The following is a 20,456-nucleotide window of genomic DNA, read 5'->3' as shown; positions in this document are numbered from 1 at the left end:
TTACAAACTAATAAGTTTTAAGAATGTAAAGCTCTTGCACCAAAAGGCGTATGCCTACCAGGTGGCATTCACTACATAAACGCTCATAAATTCACTACTAAATAAATAAAGTATTTAGGTGGACTGTTTAATCCCCTCTGGACAATCCAGTGCCTTGACATGTTTGAATGGCTATACTTTCATGCAAAAACATTCTCAAGTAAATTGCTTCTACACGCTAAACTGAATGGTCTGATTTTGTTACATATAGCAATTAACAGTCTACCCAACTTTGTTTCTAAAAAACACCTCTTTATTGCAGCAGATCGTAATGCTCGGCACATGAAAGCAATTTGCCCAGGAACGCACTTTCAAATGCATTTTGTTTGAATGAATGCAGTTGTGAAATAAGTAGACTGTTATAATCGATGACGTGATGCTCAAGCAGTAGTTTATTTTTGATTCTGGCTGCTTCCGAGTTGTCAGTGTAGGCAGTGGCCATAACAATGGTACAATTGGGTGGCGTAGTAATTTAACCAGGTGAATAACTGTGAGAAGTTGCGGCCGCCGCATAAGAAAGATTTTGAGCACCGGGACTTATTTTTCTACAAATTAAGCACTGCTTACACTGTGGCATGGAGTCATCCTGCTCAACTCTCAGCTCTCGGCCTCGCGCGCGCGCCACTCCAGGCATATGTTTTCAATTATCTCCGCCGTGATGGCGAGATAATTGAAGATATATGGCCTTCTGCTCTTAAGACAATGCCTTTCACGTCTGCCCTACACGGAAAGAAAACACAAAAGCACGAAAGCGCGCCATTCACTGCAGACTGGTGAACGCGCCCACAACCTCTGCATTACATTATCGCGGCACCCTGACAGCTCCTTACTGAAATTAATGCACTGCTGTGCGCGTAACCACACAGAAAATGCCAACATGGCGAAGGACAAATTACATTAAGCCTATCGCGTCAGGGCTACTAAAAACACAGCACAGCGAAGACTAATCACTATGCAGATGCCATAAAAAACGCGCGCACTAAGGAATGTTGCAGCCCGGACCCCTAAAGAAACTTTTTTTTTTTTTTTTTAATAACATAAGAGCTCGGAGCTCCGCCTCCCCTGCTGACGCAGGGTTGACGTAGGCCGAGCCCTAAAAATGTCATTTACAATACCAAAAACTCAAACTGTCCTAATGCGAGAAATATTGCATTGCAAATGCTTGTTCTGATTCTGTAATGAACAGTTGGTGTTCAATGTTTTAGTAATCCTAGCTGCAAATTTGGTATTTTTGGTATTTTTAGTTGAATCAGGAGTCTGTTCTCTGGTCCGAGTACAGTCTATAAACCTCCATGCTTATATGATCTAAGTACTCTTCTGTTCTGCATTCGAAGTTCACAAGAAAATTGTACAAGAGTTTTTGAGGAGTTTCTGAGGCAGAGAAGCAACCATAATAACTGTTCCACATCAGTCCAGTGGCAACTTGCAAACCAGATCTTTGCTTCTCTAAGCATGGGCATGGCCAGACTGAGAACCCAAAGCAGCTCTGGCAAAATTTGTCAGACCAACCCTTATACTGTGCATAGCGAACAATTCTGTCAACTACCAGGGGGGTTTGGGGGTTCTCTCTCGACGAAAATTTGGGAACAAATGGCGAAAATGTTGCTTTTTATAGCACATTTTTCAATATATAGTCAACAGGATTCGCTTCTAAGACATAGTACATGATGACATTACAGTGCACCAGGATACAGCAATCTTTTTTGGGGCACTTAAGTGAATCACACACTCCAACAGTGCCTCTCATTTCTCCATAGTCCCTTGCTCACATGTATTTCATTTGTTTTATAGCACCTCTCATACCAGTGTGAAACAGATGAGTGTTAATCAGTATATAGAAAATGTTACATAACACAAACGACTACAAGGGATAGGATTCAAATGTCATCCATACTGGTAGTCAGAGTGCTTTGTCGTCGAGAACCACAAACTCAGGATTCAGAACGTTATGCAGTGGTTAGTTAAGGTTGGCTTTACTAATGGGAATGTATTTCTACTCACACACCCTTTTTTAACATCAGGATAATAAAAGACTGGGAATAAACTTACCTGTCTAACCTGTGTCCTGCAGCTTTCTTGCAGCTCTTTGATGGCAGTTCATAAATTACAATAGTAATCTAGCACAGTGAGCTATGAACTGCACAGTAACTAAGGATCTCTGTCACAAAAGCAGTAACCCACTGAGCTATGCACATAAAATGCTCTTCTGTGATATGCTTGGTACATGTTCTTTGTAACAGGCATATTAACCCTTTGCGCTACCTTGGATGAGCCAAAACTGCTACTAGACAAAATTCTGATCTCTTTCCAGCTTGTTACCAGAGTTATCTCGATATTTTTATCGTTGCCTGAAAACTACTAAACATTCAAGGAACTCTGCGGTGGGTGCTTTTAAAACTGCTGCACAGGTACAAAATCGACACCCAGTAACAAAACATTCCCCACACCTTCCAGCCTCCCAGGAAAACGTCCAATGCCCTGGAACGGTCTTCCGGCCCTGAACACGAGCAATACCAGAATCCTGAAGACTGTCCCACTCTAGATTCTGCCATACTGCATCAAAGCATGAGTTTCCACAGTAGAACCGAAGATGCACACATTCCAAGTCTTTCAGGATCGAAAGCAAACTTGCACTGGGGCAAAATACTCTAAACCTGGGACTTTTATTTTTAACTGTAAAATTGTAGGTCATTCTCCTAATTAAAAAGTTTTCAGAAAAATATTTTGTGTATCTCTAAATGGAAAGCTGTAGTATGTTAGCAATTCATGTTATCCCTTTAAGTTAAGTGTATTCTTTGATTGTGATTAGTTCCACATTCCAGTTATCCTGTAATCGAATGTTCTTTGTAATACAGTTGGAGAGTTCCCTGTTGGATGCTGACCTGACCAGACGTGCTTTCTTTCTGGGAATAAATCTACTTTAATCTACATGAATAGCGTATCTTTCATTCCAAGATACTACATTTTACTGGCGACGATCGGGATGCGACGATAAAAAGAAGAAATAGATATTTTTTTTTCTCTTCAACAAATTTAAAACTGCGTTTAAAAAGCCTTCTTCGAAATGGAGAAAGCGGCGAATTAACCTTCTTCTCCTCCCGCAACAAGAACTGTGAGTAATCATTTAAAAAAAAAAAAATCTTATTATTGGTACACAGAGCACAACGCGCTCAAAGGTATTTACCTGCAAGCGTTTCTGTCGTTGCTTACATCGCATTCGTATGCGCGCGCCTCAGCATTCTATTGGCGCTTAGCAACGCTTCTGACATTCGCTTTGCTTGCGCTTGTGCTACGTCAGAGGTCGAACAACGTGACCCCTCGTAACGTGTACGTGCCGCCATCTTGGATTCCTGCAGTAAAGCACGTCTGACTTCATTTCTTCGTGATTTTAATTCACAACCTCGATTACTTCACAAGTAAGTTGCTATAATTATAATTTTTTTCAAAACGATAATTTTCGTTTTCTGTGACACTTTCAATAGACTTCTTACTGTTGGAATTTTCATAATTTTTTTACTTTTAACATGAGTAATACTGGTGAACAGTCAACCAACAGTGCTTCACCATCTTCTTCTTCATGCATCAATATCAATATAAGTACTCCTAAAGAGTTTCTAACTTCTCCTGGCGATCCTGTAATTAAATGGGATGAGTGGAAAAACTATTTCTTAAATTACATTGCCACTTTAGAGGATAATGTTGGTATTTTATCTTCTGACAGAAAATTGAGAATGCTATTACACAGTCTTGGACCTGAAGGACTTAGAGTATTTGATCAAATGCATAAACCTGAAAGATCAGGTGATTTTGACAAGTTTAAGACAGCATTATCCGATCTAACTGAACACTATTCACCTACTGTCTGCATTGGCGTCACGAGGCGCGCTTTTTTCAAACGCAAACAACTCCAGAATGAAACAGTCGAGGAATATGTTTCTCAACTAAAGATTTTAGCCGCGCAGTGCAAATTCGGAGTGTTGCATGATGATTTGATCAGAGATCAAGTTGTTGTATGTACTAGAAACAAAAGCATTCAAGACAGACTCTGGATCGAAGGTGAATCTAGTCTCAAAGATGTCATTACATTATTAATAAAAGCAGAGCTTTCTGACAGAAGTTCAAAGGCTTTGTCAAATCAATTAGAATCTTCTTCTACTCCCACCGTCAGCAACATTTCTAACAATAAAAAAAGTGTATATTCAAAAAAGAACATGAAACCGCAAGCCAACAAGAATTTTCATACAATGTCTTCAAGCTATAAATCATTCAGTAAGACTATACCTAATCGGAACAATTCGTTTTCTTTTGCATGTTATCGCTGTGGTGACAAAAACCATAATGCTAGCTCTGAAAGTTGTCCAGCTAGATCAGCAAAGTGTTCCAATTGTGGTGTAGTTGGCCATTACGCCAAAGTTTGCAACAAAAAGTCCTATCAACCTCCTAAAGTGACTTGTATAACTGATTCTTCTTCTGACTATGATTCAGATATAAGTAATTCTTCACCAAATTCTGCTACAAAGTTACAATGTAATGTTGTTCTGATAGTGGGGGAGGATGAGAGAAGCAAGCCTTTGTGTATTGTAAAATTTGGAGGCATTCCCTTACAGGTAGCTGCTGATTCTGGGTCTCCTTTTACCATTATCAACAAAAGAGTGTGGGAGAAAGAATTGGTATGTGAGCTTGGTCCTCATTTAGAACCCAGTGATATTCTTCCTGAAAGCTTTACTGGGAACACCATTGAGATGTTGGGTTTTCGCTCATTGGTTTTTGAATTTAAACACCGTACTGCATTTTGTAAGTTGTACATTGCCATTGACGGTCCTTCTGTATTAGGCTGGAAGGATCAAAGATCCTTACATATTATTCTTGATCCCAACAGAGTTGAACAAGTTCTGGTTACCGGTATTAGTGAAGATACCAAAAACTGGGTTCTCAAAGAATTTCCCAACGTGTTTTCAGGCAAGATTGGAAAATTCAAAGGTTTTTCCCATCGCATAAGATTAAAAAGCAAAGCTATACCGGTGGTTCACAAGGTACGGAATATACCATTCATTGTTAGAGATGAAGTGAAAAGTGAATTGTCAAAGTTACAAGATAGTGGGATTATAGAACCTATTGAATCTGCAGAGTGGATTTCTCCATTGGTCGTAGCTAGACGTACCAATGGAAAAATTAGCTTATGTGTTGATCTAAGAAACCTCAACAATAATATTATTGTGGACCAATGTCCTTTACCAAGGATAGATGAAATGTTATCTTAAACTCGTGGAGCTAAATTCTTCTCTACACTTGATTTATCTTCAGCGTATCACCAGATTGCTTTACACCACTCTAGTCGTGATTTAACTGCTTTTTGTACTCCTTTTGGATGTTTTCGTTTTCGCCGTATGCCGTTCGGACTTGCTTCCGCGGCTGCGGTATTTCAACGACTTATGTCGCAGCTCTTTTGTGATATGTCTGGTGTAATCTTCTTCCAGGATGATATTCTCATCTTGGGGAAGGATGCAACCCAACATGATTCTAGATTAAGAAAAGTTCTGAATGTTCTGAATGACAGATGTCTTACTGCTGAAATGTCAAAGTGTAAGTTTTCTGAAGATAAAGTGGTGTATTTAGGACATGAAATAAATGCCCAAGGAATAAGACCAAAGACCAAACTTGTTAGAGCTATTTTGGATGCACCTTCTCCTAAATCCAAGGATGATTTGAGGTCGTTTTTGGGTTTGGCAGAATTTTACTCAAAATTTGTCTCTAATTTTAGTGAGAGAACTTATCCTATGCGATGTCTTCTGAAAAACAAAGTTCCTTTCACCTGGTCCCAAGACTGTCAACAAGCATTTGAAATAATAAAAAAAGCTGTATGTTGTGCTCCCAATTTGCAAGGATTTGATCCCATTGCTCCTACATTTGTCACTACTGATGCTAGTTCTAAAGGCTTAGGGGCGGTTCTGACTCAGGTTGCTGAGCATGACAAGGAGGTTGTAATAGCTTTTGCCTCAAGATCACTTACCCCTACTGAAGAAAAGTATTCAGTAATTGAGCGTGAGACTCTTGCTGTTGTTTGGGGATTAGAACATTTCAGGAAGTTTATTTGGGGTAAATCGTTTTGTGTGAGGACTGACCATAAACCTCTAACAAAATTGTTACAAACCCAAGGTTTGTACAAAGCCACTGCTAGAATTGCAAGGTTGTTTATGCGCTTGCAAGATTTTTTGTTCGTTATAAGTTATGTTCCTGGAGCAAAAAATATTATTGCGGATTTCTTGAGCAGATTTTCCTTACCAATATTTGTAACAGACCGCAACTCTTGGAATGACTTTTCTGTTGCTAATGTTATTTCTAATAGCAACATTTTTGATAGTATTTCTCAAGACCAGTGGTTAAAAGCCGATTCTGATGATAATGTTTTAAATGAAGTTAAATCTAAAGTCATGACTGGAATGGAAGGATTTTAGTAAAAGAAATCTCAGTGATTCTTTGAGAGGTTTTTGGGAAGTCAGAGATGAATTTTCTGTTTCTGACTCATTTCTACTTAGAAGTGACAAAATAATTCCACCCATGTCTCTTAGGTCTCACATAATACAGTTATCCCATGAAGGTCATCCTGGTATATCTCGGACTAAATCCAGGGTGAGAGACCAATATTGGTGGCCTGGAATGGACAACGATATTGAAAAGCTTGTCAGGTCATGTATTAATTGTGAAACTTCAGACAAATCTAAGAAAACATTCAATCCACCTTTGGGAAATGTCATTGCTCCAAATCTCCCTTGGGAGGAATTAGCTATGGACATTATGGGTCCGGTTAATTGGTTCAACGACAACATGAAGTTCATCATTGTAATTGTTGATTTATTTTCCAAATGGTTTGAGATGAAAGTTGTTGACAAAACTAACACTGCTATTATTATTGAATTCCTGGAGCATTTGTTCATTCAAGAGGGTTGTCCATCTTCTGTTTTAACTGACAATGGCTCCCAATTTAAGTCCAAGGAAATGCAGTTGTTCTTTACTTCAAATGGTATTAACCATAAATCTACTCCATTATACCACCCTTCTTGCAATGGCGTTGTGGAAAGACTCAATAGAGTTATAAAGAGTACTATACAATTGTGTATTAAATCTGGACTTGTGTGGGAGTGTGAATTTAAGAAAATGTTATGGGCGTATAGGATAACTCCCCATCCCTCTTCTGGGCAATGTCCGTTCTCCTTAATGAGATGTCGAATTCCTTTTTCAAAAACAAATCCTAGTTGGATGAAAAGGAATGATATGTTTTTTTATGATGCTGAAAAAATTAAATCTAAGTTGTCATCGTCTCATTCGAAAAACAAACTTTATCATGACAATAAGCATGGTTCTAAGCCTGTCAAATTACATGTAGGAGATTTTGTCTGTATCAAGAATGCTAGGAAAGTTCCTAAGGGTCAGAGCAAATTCAGTACTCCAAAGAGAGTTGTTAAAATTCATGAAAACTCTGTCACTTTAGAGAATGGGGATAAATGGCATTTAAGTCGTTTAGCCTTAGCACGACATGGGCAAGATTTCGTTGAAAATGAGTCTCATGATAACTCTCTTGGTCAATTTTGGTGTTTATATTCTGACCAACCTGATGACCAGCCCAATACTCAGCTTGATGCTCCTATCCAAAACTCGTCATACTTGCCTGTTCATTTCAATCCCAATATGAGTGATAATAGCATTTGTGTTGACCATGATGTTAGTTCTGCTAAAAAGTCTTCTTTTGGTAGAGCTGTCAAAAGACCAGTGAAGTATAGAGAATTTGTTGTGTATAAATAATTGTAATTTTTTTTTCTTTTTCTCTCCTGTTTTTCTTTCTTATTTTACGTTCCTTGGAGTTAAAAAAAAAAAAAAAAAAAAGGGGGGAAGATATGTAGTATGTTAGCAATTCATGTTATCATCCCTTTAAGTTAAGTGTATTCTTTGAATGTGATTAGTTCCACATTCCAGTTATCCTGTAATCGAATGTTCTTTGTAATACAGTTGGAGAGTTCCCTGTTGGATGCTGACCTGACCAGACGTGCTTTCTTTCTGGGAATAAATCTACTTTAATCTACATGAATAGCGTGTCTTTCATTCCAAGATACTACAAAAGCACAGTTATTGCCTTCATCTGCTGTCTGTCCTGGTGAATTGAAGTCTCGTACTTGCTCTCTATTCTTCCTGACCTCTTTATGTTCTTCAGACCATGCTCTGCTAACCTGCCTCCTCCCCTTTTTGACCTTGCTCCTTCTGACTTAAATCTGTTTCGCCACCAACCAGATGTCCATAACTCGTACTCACCTCCCTCTAATGGACCTGGCTCCTCCCTCTCACTGTGAGCCACTGTCTCACACTCCACATACCTTCCATTGCCACTCCCCCGCCCCTCCTCCAGGCCTCTGCAATTTCTCTTTCGCCGACCTTTCCGTCTCTCCTTTTCATTTGAACTGCCCGCTCCTCGACTCCACTCAGAACACATTTTGCTTAATAAAAGTTACAGATTTTAGTCCTGTTTTTCAGCTTTATATTAAGGAAGAGCGGTGGCAATTATTTATTTATTTATTTTTATGGTTTTATATAGCGCGAACAAGATCTTTGCAGATATCAGAGCGCTTTACAAAGCAGGGAATACCAACAAGAGAGTGAAAAGCAGGTCATTAGGGAATAAAGTAGAACAGGTACATCAATAATGCAAGTATTACAGATAAATGTGTGCATAGATAGTCAGGTAAGTCAATAATACAGGTAAAACACATAGTCGTAGGGATCGAGCAGAATAATACAGATCAGTGCAGTCTTGACAGATCCACATTAATAGGTCAAGTGTATTTGGCCATGAGAATAGCTTTTACTTCTTTCTTAAAAAGTGTGATGGAGGAGATGAGCCTGGTTTCAGGAGGAGTGAGTTCCAGATCCTGGGTGCCATTCCTGAGAAAGAGCGTTTATAAGTTTTTTCCTTCCGGAATCTTCGAGGTTTTAGCAGAAGGTTGTTAGTGCCTCTAGTGTTTCTAGAGCCGCCAGAGATTGACAGCTTCAATAAATTAACAATAAATTACTGTTCATAGATGAGCACATGATAGCAGCTGATTTAATGGGCAAGTGGGATAAGAGAGAAAGCGTGAAGCTGGAAACTTAAAAAAACCCCAGTATTGGTCTTCTTAAGTCCACCTGGAGAGAAGCGCTTTGAGAGATCTACTATGTGGACAGACATTGCCGGGCTTGTATGGCGTTATGCCCTATTCAATTGTTATGGACCTGGCTGCAAATGTTTGGGAAGGATGATGCAAAACACCTCTCTTGGGTGTGAATGAGGTGTATTTATTTCAGCAAAATGGGGTGGAATGCAGACAGTCCAATTACACTCCATCTTGATTGTGAAGACCATGAAACTGAAAATTGACACGGTACAGTGTGGGAGATTGACTTTTTTTGCTTTTTGACCTCTCGACGTCTTTTTCAGCTCACGGTTAAGGAAGTCAGAGCAAGAGATGCTGCATATTCATATATGGTCTTGATTACATTGCCCCTTGATTAGATTGTTTATGGTTAACAAGGCACGCTAGGGAGAATATTAATGTGCTGAAGTGATTTTTTTTTACTCCAATTAAAAATAGATAACAGTTTTAACTTCTGGTGTGTAGCTGTCAATTTCTAACAGTCTACAAATTTTGCTTTTTCATAGACACACAATAATTTGTTTTTAATACTGTGGCATAAGAAGGATTAGTTAACACCACAACTGAAGCCATCATGTAGGAACAGATTAGCCACTCAGACCTTTAGTCAAAAAAGTTAAAATACTTCAATTGGGATCATATTAAACTGACCACCACAGTTGGAAAAATGTCTACAAACATGGGTCCAGCTGCAAGAGAGGTAACAATTTTTTTTCTTTTTTTGTTTTTGATCAGTTCTCTCTAGTGCAAGTGGTTAAATGTCACTTGGTTCATGGAACCGTTCTTGTAAAGAAAAGAAAGAAAAGAGTGGACTCCTTGTGGAATTCCACTCTTGATGAACTGTAACTATGTAGAGCAGGTTTGTCAAACTTTGGTCTGAGAGGCTGTGGCCATTGCAGAAAATCCGGATATGGAGAGAAAATGTACAACCAAACGATAATCTTTTACAATTTATGGTTATTTGACCAATACAATTTGCCATGTCCCGGAATAACAGGGACCAACACTGCACATTTATGCGCAGAGACTTTTGTCTTATCAGCTGCTGGCAGCTGTGTGTCAATGGACTGACGGTATGGTAAACGGCGGGCACTTTTTCCTCATACAAGGCATGAAAAGCACAGTTTATTAACAAAAACTATGCACTCCCGGTTCTCTCTAGGTAGTGTATCAGGATTAACTCGTATTGAAGATTGTTTCAGGAATACTAAACTGAACATGGTTAACTACTGCTCCGCCTCAACCTTACGCTCTCAGCAATATTTCTTCGGATTTTATTTTTTTAAATAAATTCTAATTGAAACTTGAAATCTGGGACAGCTCCCCCTTTTTAAGCAACTCCATGAATACAAACACAATGTAGCAACTGCAAAATACCTAGAGCAGGTGAGTGACAGAGATGGATAAGAGAACTTGTCATACATTTTTCATGTAAGAAAAAATATTGTCCACGTGGGTTTCACAGTAGTGTAAAATCTTATAATGTGATTTATATGTAATGTACCTTGGCTAATGTCTATTCCTAATGTCCTGTATTTTGCCTGATATGAAAAAGAAGCAGTGTGTCATCATGTGAAACTTCCTAAGATATATTTTTATTTAATGCTTATAAGGAAATAACCGATCTTTCCTTTTTTGGGTTAGATATCTAATATGTTTGTGCCATTCTGTGGAACTCATTGTGTTCTGTTTATTGCAAGGGGCTTAGAGTCCGTCCCCTTCAGCCATTGGCTTAAGACCTTGTCAGAAACATCTTGGATCGGTTCACAGGAAGGAACATTCCTCATAGTTTTTAGGTCGAGCCTGGGCAGCGCATGCACTGCTGTGAGATATGCTGCATTGAGAAGTGGAATAAAAGCCCCGCCCATCTTTTCAGTTGGCTCCTGTTAGTCTTTCAATATCGTTGCTTTTCATTAGTGAATAGGCTTACTAGTCCCTCCTTGGGACCGCATTGCCTGCATTTGTAAACTCCCGTAACGACTGCACTTTTTACTTGTGGTTTTAAACGGTCTGCTTTATCTAGTCAGTGAGCACTATTTTCTTTAATAGCAATTAATGTAAAGAGCACGGAAGTCAAGGCAGCTTTAGTAATGGTGGCCATTTTTGGGAGAGGGAGGCATTTGCAGCGTGCTATGCGTGCTTTCGCTTAACCCCTTGCGTGCTCATGACAGCCCCCGGCCGTCATGCGTCACGGTGGGGGTGTGCGGAGGACAGCCGGGGGCCGTCCGAATCCCCTCCCCTGCTGTACAGCCGCCCCCATGTTTTTTAGGTCTCGGATAGCGTAGGCTGCGCATGCGCAGTCTTGCTTGCAAGATCTTATGTTTTTGGGTAGATTTCACTAGCGGGCTTTATGCCCGCCCCTCTTTTCCAATGGCTGGCGTCACCGTTTTGGCTAAACGGTGGCCAGCCATTGGAAAAGAGCTTCCAGTGACGTACACTTTTCTCTGTTAGAGCCGTCCCTCTTGGACTGACTCACTTGACTTACTGCCGTCGCAAAAGGATTCTTATCTATATGGTGCCATGTGTTTCAAACACATGGCCCAATAAAGATGAGCACCCGCGCGATCCTCTTCTGAATACCATCTATTTTCACCGCTGCGGCCCGTGGCCGTGAATGCTTTGTGCCAGTTTCGTGAATGCTCTGTGCCACTATCACCGCTGTGGCCCGCCGTGAATACTGGCTGCCACTTGCACCACCGTGTGAATACCTTCTGCCAGTTGCACCACCTCGGCCCGGGAGCCGTCAATACTGCTTGCAGACTTCACCGCTGCGGCCCGGGGTCTGCACAATCCCTTTTGCAAATAAACCCCAAAAGCATCGCTACCGCAATCACCGCTGCGGCCCGGAGTCTGCCGATGTCACCGCAGGGCCGCGCAGCGATAGACACAAGCGCTCAAGTGTCCCACGGCAAAGAAGGGGAGCGTCCAGGAGGAGCTGCGCTGGGATTGGCCCCAGCGCCGACACATCACTCGGCCACTGAGGGATTGCTACCTCACTGGCTTGTCTCTTGAATCAGTCAGGCTCTATGCTGTGAAGCGCTAGAGGGGGTTATTGGACTGGCGATTTCTTTGCCGGTGTTTTTTTTTTTTTTACCGCATCCGAAAACTGTTAGTAATTTGAAGGGAAATCTGAATGCATTACTAATGTGCGTGGGTGAAGTTCTGCCCAGATGTTTCTTTAAGTCTCGCTTTCAATGGCTTGGGCTGTGCTTGTTTTGCTCAGAATATTTACTTAGCGCTATTTTATGGAGAGCTGCTAGTAGCAACTGTTTCCAGGCGTTGAGTTTTTTTTGCCGTTTTTACAACTTTAGGGTGTGGAAGGAGGGAACCCCCCTGCTAATACGTGGATAGTCAAACATGGGGTCTACTCAATGCCAATGGTATGGTGCCTTATTTACCATAATCGCTCCAGACTTCTGGATGTTCTCCTCTAAAGTTCTTGAGTTTCACATAGTCATGGTTCGATATACTGTGTAAACTGCACCCGTCACTGCTGGGTCTGACGCCTCCTCGGAGCCAGTGGAACTTGTAATTGGCTTTGACATGCTAGGTGTGGTATGTCAGGCTGCTAGGCCCAAGGATAGCTCAGTGAGCTGAACTCTTGCGCTGACAAATGTTAGGTTCTTGATCTCATCCCAAGCCTTCCACCCTTCTGTGGTAGGAACCGCCATCAAATGGCAAATATTTGTCAATTAAATTATAGAGCTTAGAAAGGTATGCAGTGCTAGGGTCGCAACCGGCCGAGAATTTGGTTGTAATGCCTAATTTTGTATGGTTTACCACGGGAGAAATCAACTCTTAAATATGTTCTACAAAAACACCATGACTAGATTATAAGGTTATTATACTTCGCTTTACTTATAGGTGTCATACCGACATATCTTCGAGGTCCATTTGTTTGGAGCTAAGAATAGTAATTATGTACTTGGCTTCGCCGCGGTTCGGCAGTTCATGCTGTGGCTGATATCTTTGTAGTGAATATTCTGACACACCAGGTTTGCGTTTTCACGAAATGTGGTTGTGCACGAAGGTGACCACTGCGTAGATACAGACCTGTTGTGTTTTCAGCGAACTGGTGCCAATTTGTTATATATATATATATATATATATATATATATATATATATATATATATATATATATATATATATATATATATATATATAGCTCTTCAACCCACATTTATGGTTTCAAAGCGCTGCAATCAACAGATGTTACTATCAACTAATATAAGGGTACTAAATAACCGACCTCAGAAGCATAGTGTACAGAGTAACTTAAGAAATTTGACCTCGGACCTGCAGACCACCGCCGTGTTACCGGCGATCATTTAACTCGAACTTGTCTTTCCAGTGGTGTTTCAAATTCGAATGATGTCACAGGAGTTCTTGCTGTAACTGTGTGAGGGACTGGGGTGATGTGAAGACTACTCCTGATGTTAGCCATAAAGTAGTGTCTACCTGTTGTCGAAGAACATTTAAACAAACATTGAAAATGCAATAGATATCGCCTATTTTATTGACTTAAAGCCATTTGCTTTGCTATACAATACCATTAGCAAAGCAAATGGCTTTAACTTAATCAAAGGCGAGACCTATTGCATTTTTAATGCTGGTTTGTTTTACTATTTCACTCTTTGGTTGTTTTCCAGTACCCCATGCCGCACTTTCAGATTAATGGAGGCCACGCCCCTTTCTTTAGACGACCCTTGTCTAAAGAAAGGCCTGTGACTGTATTACAGTGAAACCGCGGCATGGGGCGCCTTTACCAAAAAAATATTTATTTGTCAACTTGACAAACCAATGCTTTTTTTGGTAAAAGCACCCCATACTGCGCCTTCACTTTAATTGTAGCTGCAGACCTTTCTTTGGACAGGGCTTTCCTAAAGAAAGAGGCGTGGTCTCTATTAATGTTAAAGGGTGGCATGGTGCGCTTGTAAACAAAAAATATTTGCAATGCATTAGGTCTCGCATTTGTGAGAATTTAAGCTTTTGTCATTTACAATGCCAATAGCTTAAACTACAGTAAATGTGAGACCTATTGCATTGCAAATGCTTGTTTTTTATGTTGTGTGCCCTTCCATCTCTATTGGAATGCATGAGGAACTATTTCACATCTGTAATCGGTCAGCAAGGGCCTTTCAGCGTTGGTTGGGAAGTGCTAACAAAATCATATGAAAAACTGATGCTACAAAAAATAAAGATTCTTTTTTCTGTTGCATTCATCCTTCAGATGCTTTTGTCTGCACTTTAACACAATATGTTTTTCATTTGTTTGGCATATGCATGCCAGAGCCTCACGCCATGCAAACATTAAACTTTTGGCTTTTCCAATGCAGATTGTCTCGTAGTAGTTATATATTTTGAAAACGATCTTTCGAAAATCTTTAAGGTTTCTAGGTAATAAGTCATATGTACAAAGACTGTGAACCAGAATTGCAACACCCAATAATCAAGTCTCACTCCGAATTATAACTAAACACGTACTGTTTTTAAAAAAAAAAAAACAATCGGTAATGAAGTTCCTCAAATCCGTCCTTAAGTAACGGTGAGAAATTCAGTGCTAAGTTTCAACATTGTGGATCAGGTGTGTGTGTGCTTGGCAGTAAGAGCGGGGGAGCTTACAGTCTGGTTGTTAAGCTCTGTCTGGTTTGGAGGCTGTGATGGGTCTGGTTTATAAGCCGTTAGTGTTGTGGAACTTCGCTTCTGCACAGTAATTGAGATCTGTGAATGAGACTTTACAAACTTTGTGAAACAAAGGGGAAAAAAATCTCCCCACTTTAACAAGCTAAACAAATCCTAGCATCAGTGATTCTTAAGATGATATTGTCAATATTAAGAGGAGTAGTAGCTGGTAGGTTTGAAGATGTATATCACTGTGATGCTGTTTCAAATTGTAGATGCTTTAAAGCTGCAGCTCAAACCATTTAGGAAAATACTAGTTTGAAATGTAGTACAAGTATAATCTTAGCAAGCTATTAAGAGACTATTCTTACTTTTTTGTGTCCCACCATTAGCAGTATGAAGGTCTCTGGATGATGTCCGGTGAAACATTGGTATCAGGTCAGAGTAATGCGTATTGCTTGTCTCAGAATTGGTTGTAGGGTAAGACAGGCATAGATCTGGTGTTTCCTCACCACAACAATTATATGGTTTTGATCCTTTCTCATGAACCTTCGCTCTAGAGCTGATCAGACTCAGCCTGTTTTTCCATCCATGCTGTATCTCTGTGCCCCCCGACTGGCCTATGTTGATTCCTAGCACCATTCAGGCAGGAGCGTGGCCCTTTTCTTGCGGCATCCTGAAATTGGTCCAGAAGATGGCTTTTCGGTTCTTCCAATAAATGTCCAGGTAATGTGTTGAAGGGTCTTCCTGTGTTGTTTTGTGACTGTGGTTAGGCCTTTGATATCCATTATTAACCAAAAGCCGTATCTCCATGCTGACATGGTTGCCAGTACTGGGATGGACTTCTGGACAGCACAGGGTCTGCTAACTCCCGTACTTAATAGTCTTCCTGTATGTCCACAGATGGCAGCTTAAACTGTCAGCTCAAATAGACAGTTTTTTGTTAAACAAAACACACAGCCGTACATACGTCCTGAACCATCCAGCCAGCCTGGGGAAAGTTGAAGCAGACTAGTACATGAGGTCAGGGAATGGGGCAATGTGTCCTTCAGTTTCGCTGTAGTCATTCTGAGTAACCGTTGATGGGTAAAGCTGAGCTTTGCCTTGAGGCCTTTAAACTCCCTCAGTGTACTAGATAATATCTTGGTATTCTGTAGCAATGTTCAATTATTTTAATTATTTTGAGTTTTATATAGCACTCGCTAGACTCAAAGGTATCGGAGCGCTTTACATGGTATGTGATAACATTTAGAAGAGATACATGAGAGGATTCATGAAAGTCAGTTTAACAATACAGCATGTTTTTGGTATGGATTTTGCTCCGTTTGCTCAGGTTATTGCTGCCTCGTTGCATTAGCAAAGTTGTTGTTGAAACAAGAGGCTGTGGACCTCATGAGGGGAAGGGTGCCTTTGGGTAGCAGGTCTGCCAGGATTCGGGGTCTAATACCAGCTGTATCACAATTATTTATTTATTTATTTTGAAGGTTTTATATAGCCCGAACAAGATCTTTGCAGATATCAGAGCGCTTTACAAAGCAGGGAATACCAACAAGAGAGTGAAAAGCAGGTAATTAGGGAATAAAGTAGAACAGGTACATCAATAATGCAAGTATTACAGATAAATGTGTGCATAGTCAGGTAAGTCAATAATACAGGTAAAACACATAGTCGTAGGGATCGAGCAGAATAATACAGATCGGTGCAGAGTCTTGACAGATCCACATTAATAGGTGAAGTGTATTTGGCCATGAGAATAGCTTTTACTTCTTAAAGTGTGATGGAGGAGATGAGCCTGGTTTCAGGAGGGAGTGAGTTCCAGATCCTGGGTGCCATTCCTGAGAAAGAGCGTTTATAAGTTTTTTCCTTCCGGAATCTTCGAGGTTTTAGCAGAAGGTTGTTAGTGCCTCTAGTGTTTCTAGAGCCGCCAGAGATTGACAGCTTCAATAAATTAACAATAAATTACTGTTCATAGATGAGCACATGATAACAGCTGATTTAATGGGCAAGTGGGTTTGCAGAGGAATGCCTCTGGCCTTTGTTCTTTTGAACTTCCTTCTGTCACTTTCAAGACCAAAATACTCCAAGACCAAAATACAGGAGTATGCAGTTTGTATAATCCATCTTTTTTTGATTTGCCCCTTGCTTGCCTATGTCGATTTCTGTACGCGTGGGTACCTTGGCCTTACCAGGCCTGTGCACAGTTGCCCTAAATCCTTTTCAGGTTTGTTACCCAGGGTCCTGCTTCTCTGCACATTACTCATTCTGCTCTCCAGGACATGATTTACAAGGAGAAAGCATGGGTAATTGTGATGGGGGTTCCCTTTCCAACTCCAATTTAGTGTATCCCCAGAGTAGGTGCACCGGCCCCTTTTTCACTTCATGGTCCTAATCTTTTGTTAATTTAGCTGGTGTTGGGGAAGGTGATGGTACATAGCTTCAGCGTCCAGAAATTTTCAAATTCACATAGACTTATTTTCTGACGCACTCAAGACATCAAACTGAAACGGCAAGAGATGTGGTAAAGGTTGGAGTTTTAAAAAAAATCTCTGCCATGAAAACTCTCCTGTCTGCATGCCAAAACACATCACTGAAGCCAAAACGACCAACTACTACAAATTCTTAAAACTCAGGCAAGTGTATTATTGTGATCTTATTTCTCAACAAAAAAATGGACAAGATCAGGAAGCTCAAGGATGCTTAATACGAGATATCAAGAAACCACTGTCACAAAGTTGCCCCCTCACTATTAATGTCCTGCTATCCTCCTCAATTCCCCTAAAGTCCACTGCTCAAATTCCTGCCCAATCGTCCACCTTCCATTCCACACAAAGATCAAGATGGCAGACAGTACACCATAAATTGGTTTGCCATTCAGGTGCAGACGACTGCCTCCTCATACAGTCCTTTTTTTCTACTTTTCATCTGGATCCCTCTGCAGCACTCTGTGCTGTTAACCACCTAGTCTGACCCAGCCTACCTGATGAACAGATAGTTGCTCTTCCGGATGAAATTCTCAACATCATCATGCATCCTAGCTATCTGCATACCCCAATGCTCTATACCATCTCTGGTCCTTTTTAGTTTCTACTGGGAGCCTCTGAACTATCTTGGTGAAATTCACCGGTACACAGATCATACCAATGCCTGTTTTAAGATTCATCTGATGGAACAGGAGGCTGGTGTGGATGTGGAACACCTAAGTGAAAAAATACTTATTGGAAAATGTTTCTTGCTCACTATAAGTACAACAAATTAACATTGATAATAAAAATGGTTCACTGCAGCGTACCTTATTGTAGTCAAATGCCTGAGTCACCAGCAGCTTCAAGTAAATGAGATTCCACATCAACAGCTTCTACTTCCAAACTACTAATGCCATGAAGACAGACCACTCAACACCACCTATTGCTTCTCCGCAAAGTCAAAGCATGCCACTTGAAGCATGACTTCAGATTTGGCTCTGCCCTGTCAATTAGACTAAGACAAAGTTAAGAAAAAACAGAACAAGATTGAAAAAGGCGCCCAGACAGGCCTCCTCCTGCTGTCCACCAGTTGTATAAAATTCAGCCTCAACGCATCCGACGGCTACCTTCACTCCTCAACGTCTGGAGGTAACTGAAGACCCTAGTCTTCAGACATCTTGCACCTATCTCTTTGCTTAACCAAAGTAGGCACAATTTAAAAGAACTCTACCATATGTACGCAGTTACTTTGCCTCTCTTTGAGACCCTGTTTCGCTCGCTATTGTCAAGGGCTCTATTGCTTCATAATTAGGTTTGTGCTTTTGTAAACCCCAATATATAGAGAAGGTTGGTACTTGGTAGTACTCCAGCAGACTCTGGCAGCATCATATAGCACTGACATTTTTATAAAACGCCAAATCATTGGAGTTTCTACACACTCTTTATTTATTGTGGGGATTTTGTATATGGCCAACATGGCACTTTTGACTAACAAAGCGATGGACCATCGCATGTTGCATGTGTAACAATTATGCACTATTTTATCAGGGTTTTTGGTAGATGTCACTGTACTTTATTATTTTTGAGCCGTACAATAACAGAGGATGTTTGACGTTTGATCCGTGTTACATATGCCGTACTTATTTAATTGTGAGTCCAAACATGTAACAGAACTAATTGGTCACAGCTGCTGTAGTAAAAGGTTTGATTAGGTTGATGTACAATAGCATCTAAACATTTATTTAGAAATTAAATGCTAAAGCCTTCCACCCTTTAATACTCTTGTCTCCTCCCTGTCTTCCAATTGCTTTTTTTCTCAATTGCCAATCATCAGTGCTTTGAATAAAGTCCTATAAATTATTTCAAGCGAGATAGCTGGAATCTATTTTGATGGCACTGTTAACTCAACCTTGACGTTCTCTTCATATTTCAGATGCCGGCAGAAGCTCGTGGACACAGTCCGTTACCACAACGGGCATGAAATATTTCAAGCTATTAAAGGATTTTCCAATTAAGGAGGAGAGGTAATGTTAAATCAAATTGCGTGTTTTTTGGATAAAGAAAGTTCTTTGTGTACATGCTGTAGAGTTTACCAAAAAAAAAGCATTATTTGGCATGTAAAATAATTGTAACTTCGATAAACCCCTTCGCTCGTGGCTTTTTGCCATATTGTGTTAAACAGAGGGGTGAACTGCAGAGCACAGTGTGCTTTATTCTGAAAGTTCCCGTGAATGCGTGAAAGGGATAACAAAATAAGCATTGGCAAAACCAATAGATCTCCCGTCTGCTATAGTTAGAGCTATTGATGCTGGATACGACAGTTTCTTTTACCCATGTGTTGTGGAGTTGATATATGTGGTTTCGAGTGGAAATATGTGGGTTGCATTGGAATTGTGTGTTGTGTGAAGTGGGTTTGTGTAGTGGAATTACGTGGCATGGTACAGTGGAATTATGTTGATAGTAATTATGTGGTATTGGGTTAACTGGAATTATGTGGAGTCGGATAGTCATTGGGTGCAATTATGTGAAATTTTATTTTGTTTTATGGAGTGGTATGTAGTGGAGTTTTAATTACGTGGTGTGCTGTTGAATTTTGTGGCATAATGTGGAATTTTCTGGTTTGGATTGAATGTATGTGTTGTGTAATTGTGTTGAATTATGTGGTTTGGAATGGCAAACGCAGATCTATAGGTCATCCGAGTGGCAGGAGAAGGGCTATCTCCTCAGGTTTGCTGTACTGGGGCATGACATTGGTCCGCTGTTGTGGTATAGAAGTACACAGCGTGAAAGGATGTCCAGAACACCCCACAAGAAACATTACAGATTTGTTGGACAAACTCACACCAGCTACATGAGAGGTAGGAGGAAAAAAAGCACCCCAGAATGTGCCTTATGGGAACTCCCCAGCAGCTGGTGCATTTGACAGGGCTGTGGGATAAATGGACTATTGCGTGCCTCTATGGAGGGGTTGGTACTAGAAGAATATCAGCAAGCACAGTAGAGATTAGCTGGAGGGAAGAGTTTTCCTCATGGGCACACACTAGAGTGGTAGGATGACTAAGCCACTGACACCAGTAAACTGTAGAGAAGCAGGATTAAAGAGACTCTATATGAAACAACCGAATGGCTGAAGAGTAAAAGCACTAGAAGACG

At 40.5% G+C, this 20,456-nt stretch overlaps 1 protein-coding gene across 5 annotated transcripts in view; it reads left to right on the top strand.

The window, feature by feature from the left end:
* NCOA3 (nuclear receptor coactivator 3) overlaps positions 1-20,456 on the top strand; it is a 551,775-nt gene that overhangs the window by 131,434 nt on the left and 399,885 nt on the right. For all 5 annotated transcript variants that reach the window (XM_078651867.1, XM_078651866.1, XM_078651869.1 and 2 more), the window contains exon 2: positions 19,237-19,327. The gene's annotated coding sequence lies outside the window, so the exon portion shown is untranslated. The remainder of the gene's footprint in view (positions 1-19,236; positions 19,328-20,456) is intronic.

This window comes from Lissotriton helveticus, chromosome 7 (genome assembly GCF_964261635.1).
Source record: "Lissotriton helveticus chromosome 7, aLisHel1.1, whole genome shotgun sequence".
Classification (NCBI taxonomy): domain Eukaryota; kingdom Metazoa; phylum Chordata; class Amphibia; order Caudata; family Salamandridae; genus Lissotriton; species Lissotriton helveticus.
The sequence above is the reverse complement of the archived record's forward strand: the minus strand, read 5'-3'. Positions and strand labels throughout refer to the sequence as shown.